The sequence below is a fragment of the Lactuca serriola genome, chromosome 8, assembly GCF_051521515.1.
Source record: "Lactuca serriola cultivar US96UC23 chromosome 8, Lser_US96UC23_V15, whole genome shotgun sequence".
NCBI lineage: Eukaryota > Viridiplantae > Streptophyta > Magnoliopsida > Asterales > Asteraceae > Lactuca > Lactuca serriola.
In genome coordinates this window covers 11,286,965-11,299,483 of record NC_136415.1, presented here as the reverse complement: position 1 = coordinate 11,299,483, position 12,519 = coordinate 11,286,965, and positions in this window count along the sequence as shown.

Here is a 12,519-nt window from a genome sequence, read left to right as displayed (position 1 = left end):
TCTATTGCCTGCCGGTTAGCAAAACTTTTCCGGTAGTACGAATAGCTACGCTTCGGCAAATCTAATGATGGACATGCAAGCAGTCCCGCTTATGTGAAGGCTTAGCCAAGTTTGAAACCTCTCGAATGACTCAGCTAGTTTACTAGACCCTCTATCCGACCCCCTATCAAGTAAGGAGAGCTAGGTTGTATGACTTCCTGACGGTCTTTGAAGCTATTAACTAATCTCTAGGGCAAGTAGGACTAGTCTTTATGGCCCTATTGATTTAAGAGTTATTGATCTCTCTATGTAGTGGTCGACCTTCTAGAAGCTTTGCCAGAAGCGACTAGTCGCTTCCCGAATGCCCCTTTCCTATATGAGGTGCCTTTACCCACAGAAATACTAGACTCAACCCAGACCATGAGAGGAACAAGGCACAGAGCCATGTTTATTCGGCCTTGGGACAGGCATTATGGGATTTTACTCGACGGGGGGCTGCCTTTACCCTGAGCCAGTATTTCACCCCTAGAAAATGGTTTAGTGGGCCCTCCTTACATTACTTTAATTCGATGGGGAGGATGGGAGTAAGGAGCGGGTACGGGAGCTTGACCAAAATATAGCAAGTCCTCTAGCAAGCCAATTCCTTTCTTCATCGCCTTCGACAGCTAATCACTATCGTACTCTCGGTACTTACTATTTGAGTATTGGTATTGGATTCTCCTTCAGCGGTAATTGCTTGCTAGCTGGGAGTTGTATGAGCGGTAACGTCCAAGTCTGTCTATGATTAAGAGTCTAGGTGGTGTTGAAGTTGGCTCATTCATGCTAGTCATCTTATTTCAATTTTTGAAAGGAAAAAGCGGAAGAGACGCTTCTCGCAAGCAGCAACCATCCATAGCGAGAGAGATCCCTTGTCTTTGTCGCCTACCTATGTCTAGAATAGCACGATAAAGGCCCTAATATATAGCAAGAGTCTAACCGCCTGCGTTGATGGACTGAAGCAGGAATGAGAATAACCTAGTCTCGTTATGATTCTTAAGTGAAGCAATACACCTATCAAAGTCATAAATCAAATAAGTATCTATGGAAGTTGGTTAACATTAAGATTAAAGAATCATCAAATTCAACAGAAGTCTAAGGCTTTCACTAGTATTTTGGGGAATGCAAATCCATAGTTTAAAATAAAATGAAAACATATATTAAAATCATTTGTTGCTAACTAATTTGAAGATCATTCCTTAATAAAAAAATTAACCAATAAATTATCTGCGATTCATATATTTAAACTCATAATTAGAAACATGTGAAAGAAATAGAAGTTGAAGTAGGAGATGCATCCAGCATCCATAGAAAAACGCCTTTGACTTGGATGCATGTGTTACTATCATGAAGATCTCACTTGTCTCATGCTCCACACTTTCCACTTTCCAGCTATGTCAAGTTTCTAAAATTGGGTCAAAAGGCCCAAAGTTTAGCCAAACACATTTATTCCACCTTTTTAGCCCAATATCATCATCCCAACATCTTCACCATCCTCTCCAGCCCAAAAGATTGTCTTCAAGTTTACTATTGTCTTGCAAGCCGCTCCGCTCCAAGTCTTCTAAACTCTACAATAACATACAAGCTCTAAAGTACCTGATTAGAAAATAAATAAAATAAAAATATGCTGGTTAACTAAAATTAAATAAAAAATATATTAAAATAATTTATATATAAGAAATAAATAAAATACACATGTAATTATATTATTAAAAAAATATAAAGAACTAAAAAAGATGTCTTCAAAATGCAAGTTCAGTAATTAATTTATTAATTAATTAATAACATGAGTGATCATGATATATCTACTTTTAGATTGACTTTTATTCGGTCAATGTAGGATGTAAATCAATAGATGTAAATCAATATCGTTTTAAATGTAAATATAACCATTCAGCTTTTAAATTGGCTACAGGTGGTAAAGATTGTAATTTTTGAAAAAAAATATATGTTTTTTTTATAGTAATTTTCTAGTTAATGATTTTTTTGAACAATTTATATATAAGTTTCTTCAAAAAAATCCCCAAAAAATTAATTAAATCACCACCATCAATTCAGTCCGATCAAATTCTTTAATTTTTTTTTTGTTTTATTTTAATAAAGTTAAAGTAGATCGTTTATAAAACTATTTTAAAATTTTAAAATCAATTCTATTATATATATATATATATATATATATATATATATATATATATATATATATATATATATATAGACTTAGGTTATTCTATTTAAACTAATTATTGTGCTATTGTATGCATAAATGTGGACCAATCATTTTACTTATTTTAAGAGAGTGATTAATACATATTATTAAATTAAAGATAATCGAATACTTAGTCTAATTTCATTCTAAGGGTATTTTAGACAATTGAGATAAATTTAAAAAAGAAAAATTCCATATTTTTTGGGATAATTAACTCTCTTGATTATAAAATTATAATTATTTTTAATTACTTTAATTTTAATTATAACGTAATTTTTATAATTAAACATGATTTTATTCTGTTAGAATGTCATTCTGTTAGAATCATATTCTCTAGGAATTTCAGGATATATATTTCTATTAGAATGATATTCTATTAGAATGCTAACACCAACTAATAACAAATTTTTGGATACAACTTCAAATTTTTCATTACATTCTTAACAATGTAAAAACTTTATATAATAGTCTATGACAATGAAATACTCACTAATAACAAACAAAACCATGTATATTATTCGACCTGAATATTCTAGCAGAATATATTATTACATATACTCCTATCATTCTATTGTAGGTTATTCTATCAGAAGAATAGCTTTTTCCTTTGTGAAGACTAGTGACAATTGTTCAACCATCATCTAATCTCCAAGCCCTTGATCATCACTAAGTACCCGAGTGAGATACCACTCCAATCGCTCCGACAATCCAAGATCATCAACTGTCTGCCATAGGAGGGCCTGAGGAATACTGAACTGCTTGGACAGTAAAGCAATCATCCGAGAAACGAAAAAGCTCTGATGCTCAGTAGGCATATCATCTGTGAACTGTAGAAATGGATAGGATGGCTAGTTAGGCGGTAACTGACTAGCCCTCTACGACTTGATCGAGACATAACCTGAGAAAAATAGGGCAAGAAAGTTAGAATTAAAGTAATGTAAGTAAAAGGACTGCAAAATAACAGAAAATATCAAGAACAACACCATGCGTAGTATGAAGATGCGTCGCGTGCAATGAAGATGCCCGACGTGCTTCAAGAACACGACAAACATTCGGTACCAAAAGCCCCCGATATCGTCGAAAATTCAACCTAGAATCTATAGGGGAATGTTAGGTGAAGCTTATACTAGTAGAATACACCATCAATTTAATCAAAAACACCATGAATCGATGGATTTAGCAAAACCCTAGGTTTTACCCCAAAAACGAAACCTCAAATTAAGGATAGATTAACTGATTAAAGGAGAAATCAAACATTGGGGTTTAGTAATCGGTAATTAAACTAGACATTTAGCTAATCAATTTCGAGTATTACAAGCCAAAGTGGCAAAATACTATACACCCTCAAAAATGCTAAATACAGAATCATTGGTTATTATGAACTAAGTAGAAGTTAAAATATGCAGTAGAGGTACCTTGAAAGTAGGAGGAATCGAAGAATCAAAGCTCGAAAATGACAAACGCACGACGTGCTCTTCGCGTGTGGGATCCAGTCGAGTGTGGGGACCATTCGAACTATTGGAAGCATGTGTCGAATGAAGCCAAAATTCATCATTTAATATTGATCTGATGAAGGTGCGCGAGGAAAAGATCTCTGCAACTTTGGAGCTTGACCTTTCTTCACCTTTCATCTGATCTTTGATTGATTGTAAAAGGTCGATGTTTTTGTCTAGGGTTTTAAAGGGTAAATGTAAACGATTTTGCCTAAATTAAAGGGTTTATGATTTGAATAATTAATTACTAAAATTAATTAAAAACTAAGATTACAATTTTACCCCTATCTAGGTTTTTAAATTGATTGGTCCACAGTTATGTATACAATAACACAATAATTAGTTTAAAAAAATATTTTTCAAACATCCAAATATTTATTAATTATATTTTAATCTTAGATAGAAATACTTATAGGATTTTATATAGGTTAATCCGAAATCGGTTTTTCATAAATCGGATAATTCGAGTTTGTAATGTTTTTACAACTTATGAATGTTATTTGATAAAAAAAAAGTGCAAACACAAGTAAAAAGTTTGAAACGTTATAAAAGTTTAAAGAAAGCTTGAAAAGAAAATTTGTAAAATATTAATAAAAAAGCTATACAAAAAATAAGGAAGCTCAACACAATAAATAAATAAATAAATAAATAACTTGAATGGTATGAGTAAAAAAGTTTAAAGACTTGTAACAAAATTAAAAAGTTTGAAACGTCAAAAATTGAAAAAAGTATATATATATATATATATATATATATATATATATATATATATATATATATATATATATATATATATATATAGGGAAGAGTTATATGGAAAATGAATGATTAGGGCAATATATATTTGAACCAATGAAAACATGACAACACATCACTTCTACAATAACTTCCACAATACATTACTTGTGAAAAAAGAAATGGACACGTGTCATTTGATTATTGGTTCCGGTAGATGTTGCCCTAGTTATTTTGTAACAGCCCGAAATCCAGGTATTCTTCTTTTGGCCTTACATCTTGGTTAAGTTGATGATTTAGGGTTTTCATGGTAGGCGAGTACGCTGGGCATACAAGGTGTACGCTGCGCGTACTCGCGCGCCTCATTTGGACGCGTTTCCCCTCAGGTACGCGGGGCGTACCCAAGGTTACGCCCGGCGTAACTTATTCAGACCCAAACCCTAAATTCCTTTGATGGGGCTATAAAAGGAGCATGTGGCTGGTCTTCTCAGCCACTACCCCTCAGAGTGAAACCCTAAAAAGAGTGTACCCTCGTTGTTAGGCCATTGTGTATGTATTCTAAGCTTGGTGGTGTCATTTCAAGGTAACAAAGGAGAAGAAGAGCTTGTTGGAGAGGCTAGAAGTGGTGCTCAAGTGTAGATTTGAACCTTGCAAAGGCTAAAGCTTCATTTCCAGGTATAAAGTTCGGATCTTGTCACTTGGTTCATGTTGTATGCTTAAAAGGTCATTTTCTAGGGTTTAAGTCCCAAAGGTGGAGACTTTTGTGCAATTGGCCTCCATAAGCTTAGATACTTCATATTTCTGATCTATTGGGGTTGTAGACTCATAAAAATGGCATCTTGGACGTGGGGTTTGCACCATGCATGAGATCTAGGTCCTTGAGTTTGAATAAAGGGTTGTTATGTGATGTTGGAGCCTTTACAGCCGTGTCAAGGCTTAAAGGTCTCGACTTTTTGGGTTTAGACACACTAGAAGAGTCGGATCTAGAAGTGGAAGTAATGGCTTAACCGATTAAGACCAGAAATGGAGAGTGGTTGATTCTGGGGATTACGTTGGGCGTAACTTCCAGTACGCGCAGCGTACTGGGTGGAGACCCCGATCAGGGAGGGGTTGGCGACGTACGCCCCGCGTACATCTAGAGTACGCCCCGCGTACTCTCAGGGTTTGACTTTTGTTGACTTTTAGGGTTTTGGTCAACTTGAGGACTTTAGGTCAAGGAAGGGTAAAATGGTCTTTTACCCTCTGAGGAATGATGATAAGGAGTAAAGTTCTAAGTGGTGGAAGTCCTTGTGTAATAAATGATATTTTTATGTTTAGGCGAGGTTGAGCCGTCGTTCGGGGTCGGTGTTAGCGAGGACACGAGATCTTAGACTTTCCACAAGGTGAGTCTTCTCACTATACTATACCCAGAAGGGTTTGACTGTGTGACCGGAAGGTCGGATATGGTATGAGATATATGTGTTGTGTGTGATAAGTTAATCGTTATATGTGCCATGTATGATATGCTTGATAAGGGCCGGAAGGCATTATGTTATGGGCCGGAAGTCGAATATGTTATGGGCCGGAAGGCGTTGTAATGTGGACCGTAAGTTTAGCGTGGGTAGGACCGGAAGGTTTACCTATGTGACAACCCCAATTTCACGGCCAGAAAAAACCGATTTGTTTATGCTTTATTTTAAAATCAGAGTAATCGTTTAAAGAAAACGGTTGCGGAATTTGTTCCCAAAAATAGATATGATAAAAACTTATCAAAACATTTCTAAAAAAGAATGTATTTTTATTAAATAATAAAACCTCGGGATGTCATGTTCCGATACAGACACATAAGCATAAACAGAACATATATTATTTACACTAAAGATTTACATCTCCTTTAATCTCTCAGTGCAAAGCAGCTTCGTATTGATACCTGTGATACAATTAAACTGAGTGGGTCAGGCTTGGGAGCCTGGTGAGCATATAGGGTTTTCGACCCACAATAATATAATTATTATATTCAACCATTAAACAATCAACCCAATTACCCATCACCATTATCTTCTTTATTTCTTAAGGTTTTACCCTATTAATCAACTATCCTTCCTTCATTCATTCCTAAGGATTGACCTAAGGAACTAACACAAACTTCCATTTCTACATAAGGCGCATCTGCCAACATTATCCTTTAAGCACCTCTTCCAGGATTACGTCATACACTATGAGGCGCGACTGCCAGGTTTATGACATTCTCTTTTAGGCGCATCTGCTGACATTATCTTATAAGCGCATCTGCCAAGATTATCCTATAAGCGCATCTACTATTGTTATGACAATCTCTATTTGGCGCGTCTGCCAAGATCACGACATTTACTACTTGGTGCATCTACCGATATTATTCTCAAGCGCATCTGCTAGTTTTATGACATTCCTTAATTGGTGCATCTACCAATATCATTCTTAATCATCTTTCATACCTCATCATTTTATCACATACCAACTATCTCATCTACCCATGTTCTACCCAACGTATTTGTAGATATAAAATACATATACAGTTTAACTCATTTAAAAACTATATAAAACATTCATTCCATACTCATCTCAAATAAACAACAATATATAAACACATAGCACGTATTTTATAACAAATACTTCATATTTATGTGTTAGAATAAAGTAACCACACACTCTCCCAAACATATACTTAATACATTCAAACAATACTTGTATTATACCCGTGTTTATGAAAGGGACTATACACCCACACGTATAAACAACTTTATATTATACACATAGTACGTATTTTATAGAAAAATACTTAATATTTATGTGTTAGAAGAAAGTAACTACACACTCACACATATAAACAACTATATATATATATATATATATATATATATATATATATACACACATAGCACGTATTTTATAAAATACTTCATATCTATGTGTAAGACGAAAGTGACTATACACTCACTTGATCAGAAGATGATCGGACAGCACTACGGCTTGTAGAAGTAGTATCTCTCCGCAGATCTGGAAGATCTTCACAAAAATCGAACTTCTCACGGGCAGAGCTTCGGCTCGGGAATCACGCTCTTGGGGATTCTCGGGGCTTCGGATCTTGCTTCGGGACTCGGGAATGATACCGGGGATTCGGGGTACTTCTGGCATGCAAATCGAGGTAAAACAGGAGAGAGAAGAGAGAAAATAGCAACCCTAAACGTCTGGACCTTCAAATCTATTTATAGGGCAAATTTGGCCCTTGCCACGTCGTGCCAACCTTTTTCCACGTCATGGGCTTGGTCGTCACTGCATGCGTCATCCCAAGTTGCATCTGGGGGCCTCCCGGAGGTGTCAGGAGACTTGCCACGTCGTGGCACTGCTTGCCACGTCGTGGTCTCTGACAGTTTTGGGGTTTCGCGCCCCGAACTTCAGAAATTCATAACTTTCGCATACGAACTCCGTTTTCGACGTTCTTTATATCGACGCGAAGGTGAGATTATGCTCTACAACTCTCGTTTAGACTCCATTGGCTAATTTTGAATTTATTTTTAATATATTATAAGTATATTACTTATATATTATCTTTAGTAGGCCGGGACAGGAAAACTCCGTTATAAACTCATAACTCCTTCATCTGAACTCCGTTTTCGTCTGTCTTTTTATCGTTGGACTACTATCGAAGAAATATTCGACTCTCGTTTAGATCACTAAGGATAGATATCTATCTACCTTAAATTCACTATTTACGTCGCGCTGGGTCACGCTAGGTCGTGCCGGTTCTGTCGCGAAACTTCGACAGGTCATTACTTCTTCGTTATAACTCGGATTTCGGCGTTCTTTATATGCACGGAAACCTTGTGACATATACTACAACTTGGTTAAGATTAATCCTTCTAAATAATCTTCCATCAAAAAGTCATTTTTGATGCTTATCGTCTCTAAATTGACTAACCCTAATCTACGGGCGTTACAATTATCTCCCCCTTAGGATGATTACGTCTCGGAATCGTCAACGAAACAAGATTCGTATACTGACTCCATACGCTATCTCTCCATCCTAAGTAATAACCGTAACTTCTATGTTTTCCTCGAAAGAGTATTTAACTCTATGGTTTTCTTGACCGCAGACGATGCCCAATCTTGCATCTTCTTATCGTACTATGCTGTACTTTCAATCATAATTTCCAAGTTACAAAATAAGTCCTTATTATGGACTCCTTCTTCTTATCAGGATAAATACTTTCATTTATCTATTGTAACAAATCGATGGGTCGTGTTCTAATGACCTCTCATCGTACGATGCAACGCTTAGACTCAAGTCTCTTAGAGTCAAATTCCAGAATGGAATATACATTCTTTCATATTCTAACGTGATATAATCACATTTTTACATGTAGCATTTCTAGCTACAAGCTTCCTTAACAACGAGCGCAATGTTATCGATCGCATTGATTTCAATCTTTTGACTTAGGTCAGATGTTACATCGAACTTGGTTCCATGAACCACGTAACAAACTCCTCGTAGTCGGACTCAATTTTTGATATGACCACTAGGGTCGGAATAACAACCATCTTACTAGTCACTACCGAAACAAGGGTAATGACACACTTGAACAAAACCGAATCAATTACTAGCTTCTTGGTAACCTTGTGACTTTCCCTGATCCAAGTGCAAATCCTGTGCTTCCGGTAGTATATGCATCTACTACCTTTCACACCTACTCATACTCGTCCCAAGTATTGTCCCGCAGTCGACCAAGTCACCATACAAGAAAATCACAAAACAATTTAACACATACGAATGTGTCCAAATAATCATAAACAATTTCCCTAGACTCTACTAGGACTTCTTCATTGCTTAATCTTCAATCATCAACTCTACTTCAACTCGATTGGTGATGGAAATTCTAGACGATGGGACAACTTCAAGAATTACACCAACCGTTCCATCATCCTGCCAATCGAAGGTGTAGTTTAGACGTACCATACTCCTCTAAACGTACTGTTATCTTATAAGACTTTCAAAAGGCAAGATACCACTCTTACTATATCTTCCGATAGGGGTCATTCACTATCATAAGCCTTTTCATTTCTTCCATTTACTTAATTCCCTACGTGTCTTCACCGTGACCTTTCGTACATCCAAGCAGACATTCGGTGTACCAAGCGAGAATTTAAGATAAGAAAGCTTTATTTACGATAAACGTATAAATCTCCTTATCACTCCGAAACGTTTACATGCTAGTTCTAATATCGTAGTCATACGTTTAGAATCCTATACACATAAGGTTTCCAGATCCGGTCGGCAACACACCATAGATCCGAACAAATAATAGCATCAATTTAGCTATCACACAAAACAATTAGCACATAAAAGCATTTTAGGCATCATTCCTAAAATAAACTAGTGCTTGTGTCAATTTAGGTGTACTACCTAACATATTTTTTTTGACACACTCCTCACCATCATTACTTAGCATTCTAAGTTTAAGTCTATAAATTTCCTACAAATTCCTAATTCGCTTAAACTAATGCTCTGATACCAACTGTGACATCCCCAATTTCACGGCCAGAAAAAACCGATTTGTTTATGCTTTATTTTAAAATCAGAGTAATCGTTTAAAGAAAACGGTTGCGGAATTTTGTTCCCAAAAATAGATATGATAAAAACTTATCAAAACATTTCTAAAAAAGAATGTCTTTTTATTAAATAATAAAACCTCGGGATGTCATGTTCCAATACAGACACATAAGCATAAACAGAACATACATTATTTACACTAAAGATTTACATCTCCTTTAATCTCTCAGTGCAAAGCAGCTTCGTATTGATACCTGTGATACAATTAAACTGAGTGGGTCAGACTTGGGAGACTGGTGAGCATATAGGGTTTTCAACCCACAATAATATAATTATTATATTCAACCATTAAACAATCAACCCAATTACCCATCACCATTATCTTCTTTATTTCTTAAGGTTTTACCCTATTAATCAACTATCCTTCCTTCATTCATTCCTAAGGATTGACCTAAGGAATTAACACAAACTTCCATTTCTACATAAGGCGCATCTGCCAACATTATCCTTTAAGCGCCTCTGCCAGGATTACGTCATACACTATGAGGCGCGACTGCCAGGTTTATGACATTCTCTTTTAGGCGCATCTGCCGACATTATCTTATAAGCGCATCTGCCAAGATTATCTTATAAGCGCATCTATTATTGTTATGACAATCTCTATTTGGCGCGTCTGCCAAGATCACGACATTTACTACTTGGTGCATCTACCGATATTATTCTCAAGCGCATCTGCTAGTTTTATGACATTCCTTAATTGGTGCATCTACCAATATCATTCTTAATCATCTTTCATACCTCATCATTTTATCACATACCAACTATCTCATCTACCCATGTTCTACCCAACGTATTTGTAGATATAAAATACATATACAGTTTAACTCATTTAAAAACTATATAAAACATTCATTCCATACTCATCTCAAATAAACAACAATATATAAACACATAGCACGTATTTTATAACAAATACTTCATATTTATGTGTTAGAATAAAGTAACCACACACTCTCCCAAACATATACTTAATACATTCAAACAATACTTGTATTATACCCGTGTTTATGAAAGGGACTATACACCCACACGTATAAACAACTTTATATTATACACATAGCACGTATTTTATAGAAAAATACTTAATATTTATGTGTTAGAAGAAAGTAACTACACACTCACACATATAAACAACTATATATATATATATATATATATATATATATATATATATATATATACATAGCACGTATTTTATAAAATACTTCATATCTATGTGTAAGACGAAAGTGACTATACACTCACTTGATCAGAAGATGATCGGACAGCACTACGGCTTGTAGAAGTAGTATCTTTCCGCAGATCTGGAAGATCTTCACAAAAATCGAACTTCTCGCGGGCAGAGCTTCGGCTCGGGAATCACGCTCTTGGGGATTCTCGGGGCTTCGGATCTTGCTTCGGGACTCGGGAATGATACCGGGGATTCGGGGTACTTCTGGCATGCAAATCGAGGTAAAACGGGAGAGAGAAGAGAGAAAATAGCAACCCTAAACGTCTGGACCTTCAAATCTATTTATAGGGCAAATTTGGCCCTTGCCACGTCGTGCCAACCTTTTTCCACGTCGTGGGCTTGGTCGTCACTGCATGCGTCATCCCAAGTTGCATCTGGGGGCCTCCCGGAGCTGTCAGGAGACTTGCCACGTCGTGGCACTGCTTGCCACGTCGTGGTCTCTGACAGTTTTGGGGTTTCGCGCCCCGAACTTCAGAAATTCATAACTTTCGCATACGAACTCCGTTTTCGACGCTCTTTATATCGACGCGAAGGTGAGATTATGCTCTACAACTCTCGTTTAGACTCCATTGGCTAATTTTGACTTTATTTTTAATATATTATAAGTATATTACTTATATATTATCTTTAGTAGGCCGGGACAGGAAAACTCCGTTATAAACTCATAACTCCTTCATCTGAACTCCGTTTTCGTCTGTCTTTTTATCGTTGGACTACTATCGAAGAAATATTCGACTCTCGTTTAGATCACTAAGGATAGATATCTATCTACCTTAAATTCACTATTTACGTCGCGCTGGGTCACGCTAGGTCGTGCCGGTTCTGTCGCGAAACTTCGACAGGTCATTACTTCTTCATTATAACTCGGATTTCGGCGTTCTTTATATGCACGGAAACCTTGTGACATATACTACAACTTGGTTAAGATTAATCCTTCTAAATAATCTTCCATCAAAAAGTCATTTTTGATGCTTATCGTCTCTAAATTGACTAACCCTAATCTACGGGCGTTACAATTATCTCCCCCTTAGGATGATTACGTCCCGGAATCGTCAACGAAACAAGATTCGTATACTGACTCCATACGCTATCTCTCCATCCTAAGTAATAACCGTAACTTCTATGTTTTCCTCGAAAGAGTATTTAACTCTATGGTTTTCTTGACCGCAGACGATGCCCAATCTTGCATCTTCTTATCGTACTATGCTGTACT